Consider the following 22,618-nt stretch of genomic DNA (forward strand, 5'->3'; position numbering starts at 1 on the left):
TTGTGTATCAAAAATATGGTGAAAATAACAATAAAACAACAGTTTGAATTATTAATTGATAAATTGAGTGCAAATCCAATGTGCACATGGGTTCCATCTATACAGCCGATAACACCATGGAATTTCGTTTCTGAATAAAAATGATTTTTGTTTTGTTTTTTTTCCTCCTCCGACAATTTCGAAACGAACCAATTTTGGCACAATTTGTCCTCTACCAAGTGGACAATTTCCTTCAATACGTTCGACAATATATGTAGATTGAACAATGCAATTGTTGTAATCATACGGCATCCTTTTCAATCAAAAATACGCCTTAAACCTAAAATAATTTACTTATTAAACAGATCTTTCCAACATGAGCTTCGACTTACAGTGCAGATGACAATTTCAATGGATTCGACTTGTCCCTCAAATTTCTTCGAATAGATGTCATGTCCTGTACATTTTCTTAATGATCAAAAAATAATTCCACTGAACTTATCATTTTAAAATAGTTTTTTGGCGAATTGTGCCTTTTGGATTTAATAGAGTTCACAACTTTGAAAAAACACAGATCGATAACACGTTTATCGACAAGCCAGTTGGGTTGACACCAATAATACAACATTTCATCTCAGTTGTGCTGCAAATTGACAACGCAATTCACGTTTAGTGGCAATGCATAATCGACCCCTTCAACAGACGGACATGTCTATTTCGACTTAGAATTTTACCCTGATCAAAAATATCGGTTGGTCACCGTAAGTATACTATATCTGTTACTGTTGTTTTGTACATCCATAGGTGGGGGGTACATACTTAGCTGTCGCTTTTTATGTATCTAACCTCAGTCTTATTCTTTTTATACCCTCAGCATTTATGCTAACGAGGGGTATATACACTTTCATACGGGCAAAACGTGCCTCATCGAAATAATGGTTTTAGACCCCAAGTATGTTTGGACGAAATGTGTTTCAGACAATTTGGAGTCGATCGAGCAATGTCCGTCCGTCTGTCTGGCTGGCTGGAGCGCACGATAACTCTCGAACGGATGAACCGATTCGGTTCAAATTTTGGCTTTCGTAATATTTTGCCCAAACTTAGTTTAAGTTCGAAGATGGACTATATCGGTCCACTCCTTCCGGTACCTCCCCCACAAAAGTTCGAAAATGTTCGGAAAATTTGTGCGCACGATAACTCTTGAAGGGAGTAACCGATTTGGTCAAATTTTGCACATCGTGAAATTTCTACTAGACTTAGATGACGTTCAAATATAGACTCAATCGGTCCACTTCTTCGGATACCGCCCACACAAAATTTCACAAAAGTTCAGTTTAGGACCTGTTCCCGAATGGCTTTAATTTTTGTTGTAGCAACTTGTATTCACTATCCCCTTTACGACGGTACAAGTTTTATTAGGGGCAAGTCCATACTTCCTGAGAAAATAGCCTGAAAGTTGGGAAAACCCCCTACGACACCGTGTGTAGTCGTTGGAGTGCACGTTAACTCTCGAACGAAACTGCCGATTGTGTCTAAACTTTGGCCTTCGTAATATTTTGTCAAAGCAAAGTTTAAGTTCGAAGATCAGCCGTATCGGTCCACTCTTTCAGGTATCTCCCCCACAAATGTTCAAAAACGTTCGGAAAAATTGTGCGTACGTACGATAACTCTTGATGGGAGTGACAGATTTGGTCCATACTTTACACATCCTAATATAACTACCAGGTATAGGTCAGGTTCGACTATGGACTATATTTGTCCACTCCGTCGGGTACCTCCCACAAACATTTTTGGATAAATTCAGTTTAAGACCTGCTCTCGGATCACTTTGATTTTTGTTGAAGCAACTTGTATTCGCTGCCCCTCAATACGACGGTACAAGTTTCATCAGGGGCAAGTCCATACTTCCTGAGAAAATAGCCTGAAAGTTGCAAAAAAAAAACCTATGACACCGTGTGTAGTGGCGCAAGATAGCTCTCGAACGGATCTGCCGGTTCGGTCCAAAATGTGGCCTTCGTAATATTTTTTGCAAACTTAGTTTAGGTTTGAAGATAAGCCATATCGGTCCACGTCTTCAGGTACCTCCCCCACAAAAGTTCAAAAATTTTCGGAAAATTTGTTCATACGGTAACTCTTGGGGAGAGTGGCCGAATTGGCCCATATTGTACACATCCTAATATATCTGCTAGATATAGATCAGGTTCAAATATGGACTATATTTGTCCACTCCATCCGGTACCTCCCACACAAAATTTCGGATAAGTTCACTTTAAGACCTGCTATCGAATCACTTTGATTTTTGTTGAAGCAACTTACATTCGCTGCCTCAATTATAATGGTAAACGTTTTTTCAAGGGCAAGTTCATACTTCTTGAGTAAACATCCCGAAGGGTGTAAAAACCCCCTATGGCACAATATGTAGTGGCTGGAGATCCACTGCCATAATGGTCAATGTAGATCCATTCCTTTTAGTATCTCCTACGCAAAACTGTTGATCTCTAATGCTAACGAACATTTTTGTCGGTTCAAATGCCCAAAATGTTTAAAAACCCCTAAATACCCAGTTGTTCGGATAACTAGGGAATAACTAGCAATTTTGCTGCCCCCTACCCCTAGTTACCACCCCTAGTTACCACCCAATCTACTCGCAATGTTATAGACTGGTGAATTTAACATGGGGATGTCATAGGAAGGGGTCTATTGTCCCCTCACTGCATTACCAGTAACCACCCAATTCGATAGTCGTGTGAAAGGCAATTGTCTCCTCAGTGCATTACGAGTAACCAGTCAATTCGGTAGTCAGAAATGATAGCAAAAAATACTAGTAACTTGAAGTCAGATGAATGGGTTAATGCATATATGCATTAACAACACATTATTTTAATACATGGAGTGAAAATATTTTACAAAGGACAATATAATCTTGTATACATATAGATCTTGATCCTTGATCTTGATCTGGAACTAGTGTATGATTACTTGATACAGCGACTTATGTTTATTTGGTCCTTGGAATGTTTTTCTCGTGGGTCCTTCAGATCATTGAAAAGTTCCTGAAATAAAAATGTATAGAAGTTTAATAAAATGACGCGATAATGAATTGTGTCAAGATATGTATCAATACTTACCACATATGTATATATTATTAATATTCTTCTTAAATTATTCATACTTGTTATGATTTAGCTGGTAACACGTTCTTTTTTGCATCTTAAATTTTTTCACAACAAACGCATCAATAATTTTTTATACCCTACACCACTATGTGGGGAGGGTATTATAAGTTGGTTTTGGCCAAAAAGTTTGTAACGCATCGAAATAGTGGTCGTAGACCCATACTTATATATACCAAAATGAATGTCTCGACGAGCTGAGTCGATCTGGCTATGTGTGTCCGTCCGTCAGTCCGTCCGTCCGTCCGTCTGTCCGTCTGTCCGTCTGTCCATCTAAACCTTGTAATCACGCTACAGGTCGCAATTTTGATCGGATCGTTACGAAATTTTGCATGTTGATGGGGGTCCCGGAGAGGAAGAAGCCTATTGATTTTGGTGATGGTCGGATAATATTTAGGGGTCGGAAACGGCAAAAAACTTAGGTGGATAAAAAGACAACGTTTTTTCCCAAAGCGAATATCTCAGCTTCTATATGGGGTATACCAAAAGCAAAACCTGACAATTAAAGTAGAAAATATCACCTTTCTAATGATGTAAAGTAGGTGCTCGTAGGTGATCAAACAACGAAGATATCACAATAGTAGCAAATAAAACCCCAATTTTCATTTTTGCGATTTTAATTATATTGACGAATATCACAGCTTTAGTTGTAAACTTTCCAAACGCAAAGCCTGGCTATGAAAGTAGAAGATCCCGTCTTAACAATGATGCAAACTAGGTCGGCGTAGGTAACCAAATGACGGAGATATCGCAATAGTCGGTAATATTATTTTTTTGGAAATCACGCTACAGGTCGCAATTTTGATCGGATCGTCACGAAAATTTGAGGGTTAAAGGGGGTCTCACAGAGGAAGAAGCCTACTGATTTTAATGATGGTCGGATAATATTCAGGGGTCGGAATGGGCAAACACTTATTTGGAGAAATGTCAACGTTTTATTTCAAAGCCAATATCTCTGTTTCTTTTAGAGGTATATCTAAAGCAAAACCTTGCAAGGAAAGTAGAAAATATCACCTTTACAACGATGTAAAATAGGTTGTCGTAGGTGGTCAAATAGCAGAGATATGGCAATAGTCGGTAATGCATCCCATTTTCCGATTTTTTTGTAATCACGCTACAGGTCGCAATTTTGATTGGATCGTCACGAAATTTTGGGGGTTAATGGGAGTCCCACAGAGGAAGAAGCCTACTGATTTTAATGATGGTCGGATAATATTCAGGGGTCGGAATGGGCAAACACTTATTTGGAGAAATGTCAACGTTTTATTTCAAAGCCAATATCTCTGTTTCTTTTAGAGGTATATCTAAAGCAAAACCTTGCAAGGAAAGTAGAAAATATCACCTTTACAACGATGTAAAATAGGTTGTCGTAGCTGATATCGCAGAGATATCGCAATAGTCGGTAATGAATCCTATTTTCTGATTTGCTTGTAGTCACGCTACAGGTCGCTAATTTGATCGGATCGTCACGAATTTTTTGGGAGTGGATGCGGGTCCCACAAAGGAAGAGCCTATTTAGTTTGGTGATGGTCGGATAATATTCAGGAGTCGGAAGAAGCGAAAAGCTTATGTGGAGGAATGTCAACTTTTTTTTTCTTATGCGAATATCTCCGCTTCTGGTTGGAGTATTCCAAAAGGAATACCCGTCAATGGAAGTAGAAAAGATCTCGTTTATATTGACGCAAAGTATGTTGGCGTAAGTGAGCAAACCGAGATATTGCGAAATTCAGTAATAAACCCAATTTTTCCATTTTTTGTATTCACGCTACAAGTTGGAATTTTGATCGGATGGTGACGAAATTTTGGGGGTAGATGGGTCTCCACACAGAAAGAAGCCTATTGATTTTGGTGATAATCGGATAATATTTAGGGGTCGGGATGGGGAAAAACTCATTTGGAGACAAATTCAAAGTTTTATTCTTTGTGAATATGTCGGCTTCTAGTAGTGGTATTCCAACGGCAAAGCCTGTAAATGGAAAAAGAAAATATTACCTTTACATTGGTGTAAAGCAGGTTGGCGAAGGTGGTCAAACAAGGGAGATACTACAATAGTCGATAATGCATCGAATTCTTCCATTTTTTGCAATCAAGCTACAGGTCGTAATTTTGATCGGATGGTCATGAAATTTTGGTTGCTTATGGGGGTCCCAGAGAGAAAGGGGCATATTATTTTTGGTGGTAGTCGGATTATATTCCCTAAAAGACATGTTTAGAAGTGAAAAGCTTATGCACAGGGGTAGTGGTGTAGGGTATCACATGGTCGGTACCATCCCGACTATAGCCTTTGCTGACTTGTTTTAATTATGAATAAACAAACAAATTGACAGAATATTTTTTTTTCTATTTTGTTAAAAAAAATAAATAATGTTGAAAAGAGATTACAAGAGAGAAACATTGTCTATTACACTATCCATCGGTAGTTTATAAAATAGTCAATATATTACACGCCGCATTACCTGTAACTAGTGAATTGACATGATAGGCAAGGAAGCCCATTTCCAGTGACAAAAGCGGGCTATACGTTATTTTGTGTGCCATTTTTGGGTGTAAAGTAACTAGGATCAATAAGTAACTAGTTACATGTCTATGTCAAAGTAGACAATTGCTATTTATTGAACAACTGGGTACATAAATTGGGAAAAAATTATTTCAATATATACAGGCTGAGGGTATACCTCTGTCGGCAAAGCCGACCGATACTTTTTTACTTGTTTATTTGTAAATAATAAAGTGTGTTGTTTTAGTTTTTTATCATTCTTGAATTAAACATTTCTATGTAGATTAGTTTTTCTCTAGTCATATGACCAACTTTTAGACTATTGTATTGTTTGCTTGACCCTGTCTGAGGCCAAGGTATAAATAAATATAGTTGAAATTTTCATTGTTTTCAAAAAGATAACAGATACAAAACGCTAGGCATTTTCATGTTTATATTATTACACGGTGCTCTTGAATCAAATTTAAATGGAAAGTGCTTACACCTGGGAAGTTTTTGCGGATTCTGAAACTACAATGTTCATAGATGAAAAACATCAAAAAACAAAAAAAAATCGCCGGAGCGCTTTTTAAATAAATCGCTATTCAAGTTGACATTTTTATGGGTTGTTTAGGTTTTTACGATTTTGCTTAGAAACCGCAAGTCCTATCAAAATCAGACTGAAGAAAATGTTGTAGCTATGAAAATTCTCTACAAGATTGACCTGTACGGTATTTTCGTAGGTTTTACCATTTTTGAGATATTGAAGTTCAAATTGGGACAATGCACTGACTGTATCGCCCCCTTATAAAACAATGTCCTGAAGGGTGCGCCTTAACTAACGTTTAATGAACACCGCTTACACAGGGGAAGTTTTTGTGAATTCTGAAACAGCAATGATCATAGATGAGAAAAATCCAAAAACAAGAAAAAATCGCTGTAGGGATTTTTAAATAAATCGCGTTCAAAACTCACATTTTTAGGTGTTTTTTAGGTTTTCACGATTTTGCTTGGAAGCCGCAAGTCCAATCGAAACGGAGCTAAAGAAAATGTTGTAGCTGTGAAAATTCTCTACGGGATTGACGTTTATGATTTGTTCTCAGGCTGTACCATTTTTGAGATAAAGAAGCTCAGTTTACATTTTTAGGTTTTTTTTGTTAGGGTTTCGCGATTTTGCTTGAATACGGCAAGTCTTATCGGCATGGGACCTGAGAAAATTTTATAGCTGTGAAAATTCTCTATAAGACTGCCTTATGTAATTTTTCCTAGGTTGTACCATTTTTTAGATATATAAGTTTAAGTTGTGAAATTGCAGTCATGACATTGTTTTATAAGGAGACGATACAGAATTGAATTGAATTTGAATTGTCCCAATTTCAACTTCTATATCTCAAAAGTTGTAAAACCTACGAAAATATCATTAAGGTCAATCTTGTAGAGAATGTTGATAGCTACAACATTTTCTTTATTCCCATTTTGATAGGACTTGCGGTCTCCAAGCAAAGTCGCAAAAACCTAAACAACCCCTAAAAATGTCAACTTGAATCGCGATTTATTTAAAAAGCGCTCCGGCGATTTTTTTTTTGTTTTTTGATTTTTGTCATCTATGAACATTGTAGTTTCAGAATCCGCAAAAATTTCCCAGGTGTAAGCACCTTCCATTTAAATTTGATTCAAGAGCACCGTGATTAGTGTTACTAATAATATTAGTTTCAAAGAATATTTAATCTATCCCATACTGCTAATATATTTCAATCCATTAAGATTTCAATTCTGTGAAATAAACATAATTTATTTTCCAAACGACGACAAGTGGCAGCAGATTCATGTATTCATGCATAATATATATTTATGTGTATGTATATTTTCCCGAAAAAACGTGAATATACTATTTAAGATGTTAATAATTTTTCCCAAGAACGCATGATAGACGTCGTGCGTATGACACAGATTTTAAGCAAATTTATGTAACAACCAAAATCTAAGTGGACAATGTGTAAGCAGGCAGTTTGTTGGACATTTGTGAAAAAACAAAATTATTTAGTAAAGAGATTATTAATGATTTTTTTAAGAATTTTCTTATAATAATTTTGGAAATAGAGATGATTAAAATTACAGAGAAATTAACATTTCGATATTAGATTGGATTGGATATATTTTAATGTAATTTTGACCCAAAATGTTTTTTTTTTCTTTTGGCAGATTTAATAAACGATTGTATTAAAACAAGTAAAAAAGTTTTCAAAACGTTGGGCGTATGAACTGACAAAAGTATGGATAGGATTAAAACTCAAAAATTTGCGGGAATATCTATAGATCAGGCTTTTTTATCACACTAGGAAAAACTTTGGTAAAATGTCAAAATTATCCTCGAACAGACCCTTAACCACAGAAAAATGTTCAAAATATGTGTAGGTGGTACCACAAGGATTGGACGGATAGGGCCCAAATTGGAACATAAACGAAGTTTTGACAATATTTAGAGATCCAAAGTTTGGACCAAATCGGTTGGTACGTCTATGTGATATCGCGCGTACCATTTTAGCGAATATTTTCGAAATTTTGTGGGGGAGGTACCGGAAGGAGTGGACCTATAAGCACAACCTTCGAATTTCATCTAATATTCGAAGAAATATTACAATATCCAAAGTGTGGACGAACGCAGTATTCGGTTCGAGCTCTCCAGCCACTACATATGGTGCTACTACTATCGGACTGTTTTCTCAAGAAGTATGGACTTGCCACTGAAAAAAATTGAGGCAGCGAATGAAGAAGTATACAAATATAGTCCATATTCAAACCTGATCTATATCTGCTAGATATACACTGCCGCTCACTTGAATAGAACCCACCTGCAAAATTTTTTTCATCCTCCATTTTTTCCGAATTATACAAGATATGAAGTTTTTAAGTTTTATTATATTTTGCTTCATGTGTTTGAAGTAAACTTAGTCATTCATTTGCATTCAAATCCAATTTGTATAAGAATTATGCAAGGAAAACAAAATAAAGTCACAAATTTTACTAAAAAATTTGGCTCATTTGAATAGAACCCCCCTTTAAAACTTGGGAATACAGAAAGATTGTATTCGAATATCGGTGCATATTCACTCTATATTAAAAACGAAGTAATTTCAGTAATATTCAGTAAAAGTATATCCTTCCTGATTAAGGATACACCCGTATATCCTGCTTTGGCAAGGATTCTTTAAATAATCAGGTGTAATGCCTAACAAAGCTTGCTTTTTTCATTCAACAAGTTTATTTTTGGAAGCGTGCTGTCTCCTTTAGTCGTATATTTTACGCATAAGCCATTCCCATATATTTTAGAGAACATTTACCACTGTAGAATATGGCGGCCCACAAGGATATCCGCATTTCTTTTTAAAATTTGAAGTTTTGATGACTCGAAGTGTACAAAAGTTTATAAAATCGTGATGAAATTTCCATGCGGGATATCAGAAAATGCTTCTCACTATTGGAAATGCCTGTTTTAGAACTCCTATATAAGTTGTCGTGCGCATTTAGGGTGAAGTAAATTAACGCCCATGTCCTTAATAATTAGCAATACGTTTCAGCACCATAAAAGCACATTCATCGCTACAAAAACAATTTAGAAGATGGTCTTCCAGTCAATAGACGCGAAAAAAATAGTTATACAGTTATGCAATTGTTTACTTAATGTGGATAGTCCTTACTAATTATGAAAGACTTGGGCGCCTATTTCTTTCACATTAAATTCGCACGAAAATTTACAAAGGAGTTCCTTGCCAAAGCAGGATATACGGGTGTATCCTTAATCAGGAGGGATATACTTTTACTGAATATTACTGAAAGTACTTCGTTTTCAATATAGAGTGAATATGCATCGATATTCTAATACAATCTTTCTGTATTCCCAAGTTTTAAAGGGGGTTCTATTCAAATGAGCCAAATTTTTTACTTAAATTTTTGACTTTATTTTGTTTTCCTTGCATAATTCTTATACAAATTAGATTTGAATACAAATGAATGACTAAGTTTACTCCAAACACATGAATTAAAATATAATAAAAATTAAAAACTTCATATCTTGTATAATTCGGAAAAAATGGACGTTGAAAAAAATTTTGCAGGGGGGTTCTATTCAAGTGAGCGGCAGTGTATTAGGATGTGTACAGTATGGACCAAATCGGTCACTCCCATCAAGAGTTATCGAGCACAATTTTTCCGAACATTTTTGAACTTTTGTTGGGGAGGTACCTGAAGGAGTGGACCGATATGGCTTATCTTTGAACTTAAACTAAGTTTGCACAAAATATTACGAAGGCCACATTATGGACCGAATCGGCAGATCCGTTCGAGAGTTATCTTGCGCTCCAAACACTACACACGGTGTCATAGGGTTTTTTTGTACCTTTCAGGCTATTTTCTCAGGAAGTAAAGCGAGAGCAGGTCCTAAACTGAACTTTTCCCAAATTTAGTGTGGGAGGTACCCGAAGGAGTGGACCGATTGAGTCCATATTGCAACCTTTTCTAAGTCTGGCAGATGTGCAAAGTATGGACCAAATCGGTTACTTTCTTCAAGAGTTATCGTGCGCACAAATTTTCCGAACATTTCCGAACTTTTGTGGGGGAGTTACCGGAAAGAATGGTCCGATATAACCTATCTTCAAACTTAAACTAAGTTTGGACAGAATATCACGAAAGCCAAATTTTGGACCGAATTGGTTGATCCATTCCAGAGTTATCGTGCGCTCCAGCCAGCCAGACGGACAGACGGACGGACATGGCTAAATCAACTCCAAATTGGCTGAAACACATTTCGTCCAAACATACTTGGGGTCTAAAACCATTATTTCGATGAGGCATATTTTCGTTAGCATAAATGCTGATGGTATAAAAACAACTTTCTTTTCTTATGCCTTAAGACGTGACCTGTAAATTTATGCATACTAATGAAATTATTAGAATTCTTAAAGATAATTATGTAAACTAATGAATATATTACAAAGCTTCGAGCTCTCTACATTTACAGCTGCTCCAACTCACGTAGCCAAAAATGTATGCCAAGTAAACTACTTTTGGCTACTGCTTTTAATTTTCGTTTTTTTTTTTTTTCATAATCTGCTACGTTAACACATATTCTGCGTATGGGCGTTAATTATTTTTTCGATATTTATTATTTCACATTTTCTGGCTAATTTTAGATTCCTTTCATTTTTTTTTAAATCAAATCAAACTGAATTAAGTTGATTGTTTTTTTTCGCATTTTTACTTATTATTGCAACAATCAATAAAATAAACAATAATTTCAAGCATTTTATTTTCATGGGCCCCTTCATTGGCTTAAGCAAAACAAACAGAAGAAAAAGAATAGATGAAGAAGTAAAAAAATCCCATGTGCAAAATAATAAAATCATAAGGCCACTACCATTGATGGCTATACAAAGTTTTGATGTACTTTACCTGCGTATGAACTCCAGCAGCTGGATGTTTGTATAATTATTGATTTTGTTGTTTAACATATGCCACGGCTTATATACTTTCATAATATGTATTTTTATTTTTGTTGTTGTTATAAACAGCAAACAGAAATAACTACAACAATAATATGTATCTACAAAACATAACAATGAAATTCATTCATTCATCATTCTTGCCGGCCATAACTTGTTATTTGTTGTTTTTGTATTTCATTGACGTTGTTGTTAGCTTTGGATCTCAATTGTTTATATTTTAATATAAGGTATCTAGATATAGTTTTCAAATGAAACTGTAAAAATATACATACAGTATGCAAAGTTCATATTCGTACACCCCTAAAAAATGAAAAAAAATCGTTATTAATTCCATATTTTATGTGCAAATATAAAATAATTGATAGGAAATACCATACCGAAGAAAGATTTAAGAATAACAAAACAAATGTTTTATTTATTCCGTCACTTAGGTATAGATGGCGCCTGTGTGGTTAGCAAAGTTCGTATTCGTACACCTATAAGCACCATATATTTGGAGTTTTTAAGGATTTTCAAAGCAAAATACCGCAAATTTTTGTTCTTTTCTTCTTTTGGAATGCCACTGCTAGAGAAATATGCAAAAATAACGGTAATTTTATTAAAATTTTTGCATGAATAACAAGTCGGACGAATATTTGGAATACTTAAGAAAAATGTGCTAGATATGATTGATTAACTATTGAAATTTATTCCCGAATTTGGGACGAAAATAGCTAATAGCAGTCCTTCTGCAACAATATTCGAGGTCTAATATGAAAATAAATGTTGTCAGCGTTTGGAAATGCAAAGAAACGTAATCCGGACTCAGGTAAAGTAAACACATTTTTTGTTTTTACTTGGTAAAAATCGCAAGTTTCGTTTTATATTTGACATAAAATGTATTGAAGTTTTATACCCTAGACAGACGGCAGCGTTAATTTGCATTAACTGCCTTAATTCAAATTAATTCGTGCATTATCCACATTCTTAATGCACAAAATCAAAGGAAATTTAAACTGTATTTAGGTATTTCAATATGGCAATGCTGTAAAAGAGAGCCCATATTCATGTAGGAGAGAGAGCATATTCATGCTCTGAGACACAATTTGCATTGAAAATCAATTGTCTTTTGTCAAATTTCCATGTTTAAGAAAATAAAAAAGGAAAACAAATCAGAATTTTTCGCGTTTCTTTCAAATAAGTAGTGGTCTTTCTCGAATAGAATAGCAGCTAATCGTTTTTCGCACCTTCTGTCAAATCTATTTTTAAAATTTTTATTTTCAAATGTTTCTTCAAATGTTCCTTTAGAGTTTTGCGACATTTTTTAATATTAAAAAAACTCAAAAATATCGCGAATAAATTACATTTATTTTTGCATTATCGTGGTGAAAAAGTCAATGGTAGAAAGTATATTTGTTTCGCATATTTTGGCGAAATTTTGTAAAACTTTATGAAATGGTCTGCTGGGTACAAACAAACAACACAAACAGCTGTTTCATAAATGCAGAAACTATCGTCTGTCAGGGTAAAAAGTTAATTCAAATTAAGGAGTTTTTAATGCAAATTAACTCTGCCGTCTGTCTAGGGTATTAGAATACGGTTTCGAAAATCATTTTGTGTCGAAAACTGTTAGAAATTATGAAGAAAAATGAAACTGTACAAGTTTTCATACTGTCTGCGTACGACTGAAATTCTACGCTTACTATGAACGAGGGTTATGACTGCCAAAATTGCGAAAATAATGGTTTTTACTTCTTGAAAGTTATATTTCTTTACCGAAGAATCCAAAATGAGTTCAAACATGTGAAAAGAATGAAGTAAATTGTCCAGGAAAGAACGTGGTGTAACCTTTTGAAGAAATGTATTATTTTCGGGGAAATTTTCTTCCTTACAAATTGATTATTCCTCGTAATTTCCGATATGTCTTGACATAAAATTATTTTCGAAACCGTATTCTAAAACTTCAATACATTTAAAGTCAATTATAAAACGAAACTTGTGATTTTCACCAAGTAAAAACCAAACATGTGTTGACTTTACCCAAGCCCGGATTACGTTTCTTTGCATTTCTAAACGCTGACCACATTTTTTTCATATTAGACCTCGAATATTGTTACAGAACGACTGCTATTAGCTATTTTCGTCCAAAATTCGGCAATAAATTCCAATAGTTAATCATATCTAGCACATTTTTCTTAAGTATTTCAAATATTCGTTCGACTTTTTATTCATGCACAATTTTTAATAAAATTACCTTTATTTTTACATACATATTTCTATAGCAGAGGCATTCCAAAAGAAGAAAAGAACAAAAATTTACTGCATTTTGCTTTGAAAATCCTTAAAAACTCTAAATATATAGAGGTTATAGGTGTACGAATATGAACTTTGCCACCCACACAGGCGCCATCTATACCTAAATGACGGAGTTAATTAAAAATTTGTTTTGTTATTCTTAAATCTTTCTTCGTTATGGTAATTCTTATAAATTATTTCATATTTGCACATAAAATATGGAATTAATAAAGATTTTATTCATTTTTTAGGGGTGTACGAATATGAACTTTGCATACTGTATGTACGAGTATATACTGAATAATTGTTTTTAGGTCAATTCTATACATCAATCAGTTATATAAAACTATAGATGACCTATTGAACTATTTAAATTATTTCCAAGCAAATATTGAAAAATAATATTTTATGTTCTAAAGTAATTCATGTTCATCATTAGTTTTGTTCTTTTCATTTTGAAATAGCAACATTTTTTAAAAGTCGGCGGTTGAGTATAGTTAAAAGAATAGGAAAATTCAATTTAAGATTCGCCTATAGGTGACGCACTGTATCATAGCTATATGCATATATGTATGTACAAATATTTCCCAAAAAAACGTAAATTATATTATTTGTGATTTTAAACATTTTTCCTAAGAACACATGATCAACGTCGTGAGTTTGACACAGATTTTAGGAACATTTATGTGATAACAAAATTCGAAAGTGGAAGTGAAAAATGTGTAATATCCAATTTTGTGGATAAAAATCATGTTGTAGGAAAATTATTAATGACTAATTTTGATATATTTTCTTATGTATTCGGAATTACATTGAAACTGAAATTAGCATTCCGAAATTAGATTGCAAAATTTTTATACCCTCAGAATTTATGCTAACGAGGGTACACAGAGGAAAAAAGGCCTCCCTAACATATGTCCCAAACATATTTTGCAGCAAACATGTATTTGTTTGTAATCAGTCCCAAACATAACATATTTTTGGGTCCTGCTACGTAGGTTAAGAACAACAAAGTACCATTTATTATAAAACAACATTCCGCAACCGCGAGAGCCCTTCTGTTACTCTCTTTGACAAAATTCAACTCTCCACCAATAAAAAAATATGTTCTAACATAAAAACAAGTAAGCCAAGGATATAGTCGGACGGGGCCGACCATGTGATACCCTACACCTTTACCCCTGGGAATTAGCTTTTCACAAATCAAAATCGGCTACTTTGCCGATATATGTCCTCATAGAATTAAAATATCGACCAAAAATAAAATTTGTATATTTTTGTTTGCTTAGTTTATTGTTGAAGATTCAATCTCATTTGATTGCATGAGTGGAGTATTCCCCCATTGGCTCAACTTCATTTATTACCCTCTATTACAGAGAGTAATGTTTTTCAAAACGAACTGACAGTGTTGCAAAATTTTACTGATCGCTACCAATATCATGAATTTATCCCGGCGAAGGGAATTATCAATTGGCTTCTCAGTTTTTGAAATGATGCCTTTTTAGCGAAAAACCGAACTCTTTAAGTGTCTAGTATTCCCATATGAATGAGAATCACACTCACTTTTCGGCTTTTCCAAAGAAACACCAAAATCAAAATATTCTGCAACATGTCAGCACGTATCAACTAAGAATTCGTCGAATTCTGTGAATTGAAATTAACATCACCACAGTTGCCTGTGAGGTTGTTTTTGGAATTTTGTTTTTAACAAATTTCCCTTTGCGCGTGCCTCCGCGGAGATCCAAACATATATTTGTTTGCAACCAGTCCCAAACAAATATTTGTTTGGATCCAAACATATTTCTAACATATATTATTCTGCGTACACTCTCATACGGGCAAAATGTGCCTCATCAATATAATAGTTGTAGAACCCAAGTATGTTTGGACGAAATGCGTTTCATACAATTTGGAGTCGATTTCGCCATGTCCGTCCGTCTGTCTGGCTGGCTGGTGCACACGATAACTCTCGAACGGATGAACCGATTTCGTCCAAAATTTGGCGTTAGTAATATTTTATCCAAACTTAGTATAAGTTCGAAGATGAGTTAACTCCTTCAGATACCTCCCCCACAAAAGTTCGAAAATGTTCGGAAAAATTGTGCACACGATACTTTGCACACCGTGAAATTTCTACCAGACATGGATGAGATTCCAATATGGACTCTATCGGTGCAATTCTTCGGGTACTTCCCACACAAAATTTGGAAAAAGTTCAGTTCGAAAATGTTCGGAAAAATTGTGCACACGATACTTTGCACATCGTGAAATTTCTACCAGACATGGATGAGATTCCAATATGGACTCTATCGGTGCAATTCTTCAGGTACTTTCCACACAAAATTTGGAAAAAGTTCAGTTTAGGACCTGCTCTCGAATCGCTTTGAATTTTGTTGTAGCAAATTGTATTCACTGCCCCCCATTACGACGGTACAAGTTTTATTAGGGGCAAGTCCACACTTCCTGAGAAAATAGTCCGAAAGTTTTAAAATACACCTATGACACCATGTGTGGTGGCTGGAGCGTACGATAACTCTCGAACGGATCAGCCGAATTGGTCCAAAATTTGGACTTCGAATCCCTTTGGTTTTTGTTGTAACTACTTGTATTCGCTTTCCCCATTACGACGGTACATGTTTTTTCAGGGACAAGTCCTTACTTCTTGAGATAATAGCCCAAAAGCTCCAAAAAAGCCTGCAGGCACCAACTTAAGTGGTGCGAGGGGAGAAACCGATTTGGTCCAAACGTTGTACATCGTATTATATAGACGTCATAATTATTGTGTTTTACTTCTTTTCTCTAGGTCCGAGGCTGAGCGTACATCTCTGTCGGCCAAGCCGACTGATACTTTTTTACTTGTTCAAAATAATTTTTCGCAACAAAAATGTTTTTTTTATTATTTTGGCAACATATTTTTGTTAAATGTATTATGACTGCGAGTTTTGGCTAAAGCCTACACCACTATGTGAGAGAGATTTCATAAGTTGATTTTCATGACATGTAAAAAAGAATCATTTTTGCCGATAGCTGAATACCCTCCGCCTATGACGCAATAACAAGGGTGGTGGACTTAAATGTCCTATTGACAGTTCCCAAATTTTAAATTTTAATCCAGGGAAGGACATTTTGGGATATTTCGTGGCCCATATCTCGGAAAGTACAAAAACTAAATAAATGGTTACTTCGCAAAAGTGTTGAACTCTTGCGGCGGAGGTACCTGAAGGAATGAATGCACATAGTTCGTCATGGAACTGGATATAATTCACTCCATTTGATAGTTGTCGTGCCAAACAGCCATTTTTGTTGGTCACTGTAGGATTTTTAGAGCTATTAGGTTAGAATGCCCAGGTAGCTTGTCTTTGATTTGAGGATGTAGGTCACTTTTTCCTCTTAAAAATCTCCGCCATGATCCTTTCCATTGGCTCCGCTACTTTCTGAAGGATTGCTGGTATTATTCCATCCAGTACCGGTGATTTGTAAGGCTGAAAGCTGTCAATCACCCGTTGAAGTCTTGGGAGACTAGTTAATCTGTCTATCAGCTGTTCGTCCTTTACAATCCGGGTTTGATTATGGCTTGCTTTATGCAGGAAACTATCAAAGTCTGCACAACCGGGCAAATGAACCCCTGATACCAGACCGAGAGTCTCTAGTACAGAGTTAGTCCACGATAGTATCTTTCCCAACTTGACTGATTCATTAACTCCCTCAATAGACTCATTTAAATTAACCTAAGACTTTTGCTTAGCTTTCTTAATTTCACTCTTGTATTTATTAAAATTAATTGTAAACGTTCTCACATTGTCACTATTTGAGGCGGAGAACACAGACACAGAACACACACTGTTTTGCCGCTTTGTACGCTTACCTTTAGAATTCTCCACTTCCCCATCTGAAGACCGACGTTGTGTTTTCGAACTAACTTTAGTATTCTCCATTGAAGTGAAAAGTGAAAAAAATCACGGGAAATTGTAGTTCAGAATAACCCCAATAATCTTGTCGGCTTTAATTTTATTATTTTTAGGGTTTCCTCTTCGATGATTCTTTAGTGCAGCCGGGGAACTGTGTCGTAAGACAGGGGTTTTTTAAGCTTTTGCGTAATTATTTTAGAAAGCATGTACTTGCTTAGGAAAAAACATTATATCGATGTAAAGAAGACCGCAAGGGTACTGTACTTAAGCGAAAATGTTATATGAATGAGGTAATCAAAGATTCTTTACGATACGCTAAAATGTTATTCTCCATACTTCTCTCGAACATGACCACCAATTCTGTTATTGTATATACCCTCAGTCTTTAGACTATAGAAGGTACATACTCTTTCATACAACCAAAATGTGTCCTGTTTTAGATCCCAATATGTTTGGACGAAATCCATTTCAGACAATTTTGATTCGATTTAGCCATATGTATCTCTTTGGCTGGATCAACCAATTCGGATCAAAATTTGGCATTTGTAATATTTGGTCCAAACTTATTTTAAGTTCGAAGATGGACCATATCTGTCCACTCCTTCGGGTAACTCCTCCACAAAAGTGCAAAACATTTCGCTAGCATGGTGCGCACGATAACTCTCGAACGGAGGAAGCGAATTGGTTGGTAATAGTACTTTCAGGCATAGATCAGTTTTGAAAGAATATGGAAATTACACCGTCTGACAATTTTCAAAATTTCGTTACACATGAACCGGACTATATACGTCTGAAACTATGGAAAAAATGGAGTAAAATGACAATTAAGATTTTTCGATTTCTCACCCTGTTGCCGTTTTAAAGGACATTCAAATTTCAAAGGACAATTTTTTTCAAAAAAAAAAAAAAAAAAAAAAGAATATTTTAAATACTTGTACTTATCGCACGATGCTGGTGTTGCACAGTGTTGCCGCTTCCATACAAAAGTGGACAAAAATAGAAGGAGTTGACCTAGGTTGATACATTTTTTCACAAGTACTTATAAGGGCATAAGAATGAAAAATGTCAACTTTGGTCCATATCGGTTCAGATTTGGATATAGCCCCCATATATATATCTTTCACCGATTTTGCTATAACTCGGTCAATTTTGATCGAATAGCCTTCAAATTTAATATGTGATATTTTCTTAGGCCCTTGAGTAGCTCTACGATTTTTACAAAAATCGGTCCAGATTTGAGTAAATCCCCCATATATATCTTTCACCGATTTTGCTATAACTCGGTCAATTCCAAATATCAAAATTAATATGTAATATTTTCTTAGGCCCCTGAGTAGCTCTACCGATTTGCGCAAAAATCGGTTCAGATTTGAGTATAGCCCCTATATATATCTTTCACCGATTTTGCTATAACTCGGTCAATTTTGATCGAATAGCCAAATATCAAAATTAATATGTAATATTTTCATAGGCCCCTGAGTAGCTCTACCGATTTTCACAAAAATCGGTTCAGATTTGGATATAGCCCCCATACATATCTTTCCTCGATTTTGCCCTAAATCGCTAAATTTTTGAACTGAACTAAACTGAACAGGGGTCTGAGGAACATCCCATGTTAAATTTGAAGGTTATTCATCAAAAATTGAGCGAATTATAGCATAATCGGGGATAGATATATATGGGGGCTATATCCAAATCTGAACCGTTTTTTGTGAAAATCGGTGTAGCTATTCAGGGGCCTAAGAAAATAACACGTACTAAATTTGAAGACTACTTACTTACTTAGCTGGCCCATTACAGAACATTTGTTCTATAGGCCGAACTAAGAAGAGATCTCCATTCCTCTCTATTTGTTGCTTCGCACTCTGGAATACCGCGCCTTTTAATCTCATCATCCACTTGTTTGCCCCATCCGTTCCTTGGCCTGCCAATTCTGCGTGCACCGCCAAGCGGTCCGTATTTATACGCCTTTTTAGCGGGTTCATCATCGCTCATTCTTATGATATGGCCTAGCCAACGCAATCGCTGCATCTCGATACGTTTAACAATATTGATGTCGTTGTATAGCAGATACAGCTCGTGGTTCATGCGACGTCGATATTCACCGTCAACGTAGATTGGTCCGTAGATCTTTCGAAGAATTTTTCTCTCAAACACACCAAGCACTGCCATGTCTGCTTGCGCAAGCCATACATCAGCATGGGTAGTATCAGTGTTTTGTAGAGCGTTATTTTTGTTTGACGAGATGTGGCTTTGTTTTTAAACTGCTTACTTAAACCAAAGTAGCATCTGTTGGCCAATACAATTCTTCTTTTTATTTCACAACTGATGTCGTTTGTTGTGTTTACGGAGGTGCCGAGGTAGACGAAGTCTTTTACTACCTCAATATTATACGAACCAGTCGGTCCGAGCTCAATGGACGCATAGCGCGTCGACACCATCAACTTGGTCTTCTCACCGTTTACCGCCAGACCCACTTTAGCAGATTCTCCTTCGACCTTTATAAAGGTATCAGTTACTTATTTTACTGATCGGCCCATGATGTCTATATCATCAGCATAAGCAAGTAACATGTGACTATTGGTGTAGATTGTGCCACTTCTTTTGACGTTTGCCTCTCGTATAACCTTTTCTAGCAGGATGTAGAAGAGGTCACACGAAAGGCTGTCTCCTTGTCTGAAACCTCTTTTGGTACCAAACTCTTCGGAGAGGTTCTTTCCTATTTTAACTGAGGACCTCGTGTCAGTTAAAGTCATTTTACAAAGCCGGGTGAGCTTTGCGGGGATACCAAATTCAGACATGGCTTGGAATACCTTTGAACGCAGCGGGCTGTCGAAGGCTGCTTTTTAATCGACAAAAAGGTGGTAGGTGCCGATCTGCATCTCTTGGGTCTTCTCCAGGATTTGCCGCAGGGTAAATATCTGGTCAATGGTGGACTTGCCAGGTCTAAAGCCGCACTGGTATGGTCCAATTATCTCGTTGACCATAGGCTTTAGTCGTTCGCGCAATATCCCTGACACGATCTTGTAGGCAATAGGGAGTAGACTTATGCCCCTATAGTTAGAGCATACAGTCTTATCTCCCTTCTTGTGGACGGGGCACAGGATAATCAGGTTCCAATCGTCGGGTACTCGTTCTTCCTGCCAGATGGTGCTAACTAGCTGATGCATACACCTTATCAGAGTGTCGCCTTTGGTTTTGAACAGCTCGGCTGGTAGGCCATCTGCTCCTGCCGCCTTATTATTCTTCAGGCGGTTTATTGCTGTTCTTACCTCACCTTGGCTGGGCGGTATACATTTAATACCATCTTCTGGGATTGGATCTGTGGTATCCTCGCCGTCTTCACTGCTATCGGATACAAACAGTTTGGAAAAATGTTCTATCCATATCCTGAGCACACTATTTGTATCAGTTACCAAATTACCTTGTTGGTCTCTACAGGAGGATATGCCTGTACCAAAGCCATCAGTTTGATGCTTCACTCTTTGATAGAATTTTCGGACTTCGTTCTGTCTCCTGTACATCTCTATTTGTTCACACTCCCTCTTTTCCATCTCTCTCTTTTTCCTGCGGAAAAGACGTTTCTCCTCTCTGCTTTTCTCCCGATACCTCTCTCGTGCGCTACGCGTTGCTACTGATTGTAAAGTAGCCCTATATGCCGCATTTTTTTCTTCGGTAGCAGAACGGCACTCCTGGTCATACCATGGATTCTTTGGTGGAGGTCTCTGGTATCCAAGTACTGATTTTGCGGCTGTTTGCATAGAGTGGGCAATATTTTGCCATTGTGCTGATATGTTATCGGGACGAGAAGCGCTTTTATTAAGCAATTGGGTCAGTTGAGTGGAATATGCTGTGGTTATCTGTTGTGTTTGCAGCTTAGCGATGTCCAACTTTCGTTTTGTGTCTGTCCGTGCTTTATTTGCAATGTTTAGACGGGTACGTACCTGTGCTGCAACGAGGTAATGGTCCGAATCTATGTTTGCTCCTCGGAACGATCGTACATCCAACACGCTCGGTGAATGTCTTCCATCTATCACAACGTGATCAATTTGATTTATTGTTCGTTGGTCTGGAGACAGCCAAGTGCCCTTATGAATATCGAGATGTTGAAATTTGGTACTGCTAACTACCATGTTTTTTGCCGCTGCGAAGTCTATCAGCCTCATTCCATTGTCTGATGTTTCACTATGTAGACTGAATTTCCCGACTGTTTGTCCAAAGATATTCTCCTTTCCAATTTTGGCATTAAAATCGCCTAGAACAATTTTAATGTTATGGGCAGGACAACGGTCATATGTTTCTTCTAAGCGCTCGTAGAATATATCTTTGGTATGTTCGTCCTTGTCTTCGGTTGGAGCATGAGCGCAAATAAAGCTGATGTTGAAGAATTTTGCTTTTAATCGAATTGAAGCAAGTCTTTCATTCACTGGGGTGAAGCTGGAGACCAGATGTTTTAACCTCTGACCAACTACAAAACCGCAACCAAAGTCATGCTTTGTGTCATGGCTGCTATAATACAGTGTGTCACCTTTAGGTGTTGTTGTGACATCTTTCCCAGTCCATCGTATTTCCTGTATGGCAGTAATGTTGATCTTGTACTTTTCAAGTACATCTGTCAGCGCGTAAACTGCACTTTCTCTATAAAGAGTGCGAACATTCCAGGTGCAGATTCGCAGATCATGGTCCTTAAAACGTTTGCGGGGGTCGTCAACATTAGAGGGGTTTGTTTTTCTTTTCATTCGTTTTTTCATAGTAAGCTGTTTTTTTTGGGGGGGGGGGGTGGGTTTGGGCGTTACTAGACCGACGCCCAAACCCAAGTTTTTAACGTTCTTATGGGTGAACGCGCGGCACATGTTAGCTCACTACCTTTAACGGGTTTTAAAGGCAGCTCCCCAGGTGACACCACGGGGAGGTCAGTGTCCACGTGAGATGAGAGAGGGATAAATTCTGGACTTTACCATGTTAAAGCCGGTCAGGACCGGTCCTCGGTATCTTTCATCCCCTACGTCACCCACAACGTCGAAACATTTAGCATAATAAATTTGAAAATCTTCGGTTAGGTGCAGTCTAAGGGCTGTTCGAGTATAGCTTTAAAATTTAACGAACACACTTAACCCGATTAACCCAGTGGGTTTGGGTTTCAAATGGGGTTGGTTTTCAAGTGGGTTAACCCGGCAAAAAAAACTCTAATGTAACCGTACTATAAGTCCTTGTGATTCAGATTAAAACGATACAATTTTTTAGTTCCGCAGCAATCATGCCTCTTCGTAATGGGTTAATTGCTAACAGCTGATTAATTTCTCTTAA

The 22,618-nt window shown here is 36.6% G+C and overlaps 1 protein-coding gene across 1 annotated transcript in view; it reads left to right on the top strand.

Moving 5' to 3' along the window:
* The window catches only part of Mekk1 (mitogen-activated protein kinase kinase kinase 4), a 92,908-nt gene that overhangs the window by 11,711 nt on the left and 58,579 nt on the right, over positions 1–22,618 (top strand). The window lies entirely within an intron of this gene.

This window comes from Musca autumnalis, unplaced genomic scaffold, assembly GCF_047663935.1.
Source record: "Musca autumnalis isolate F117 unplaced genomic scaffold, ASM4766393v1 scaffold_1, whole genome shotgun sequence".
Taxonomy (NCBI): Eukaryota; Metazoa; Arthropoda; class Insecta; order Diptera; family Muscidae; genus Musca; species Musca autumnalis.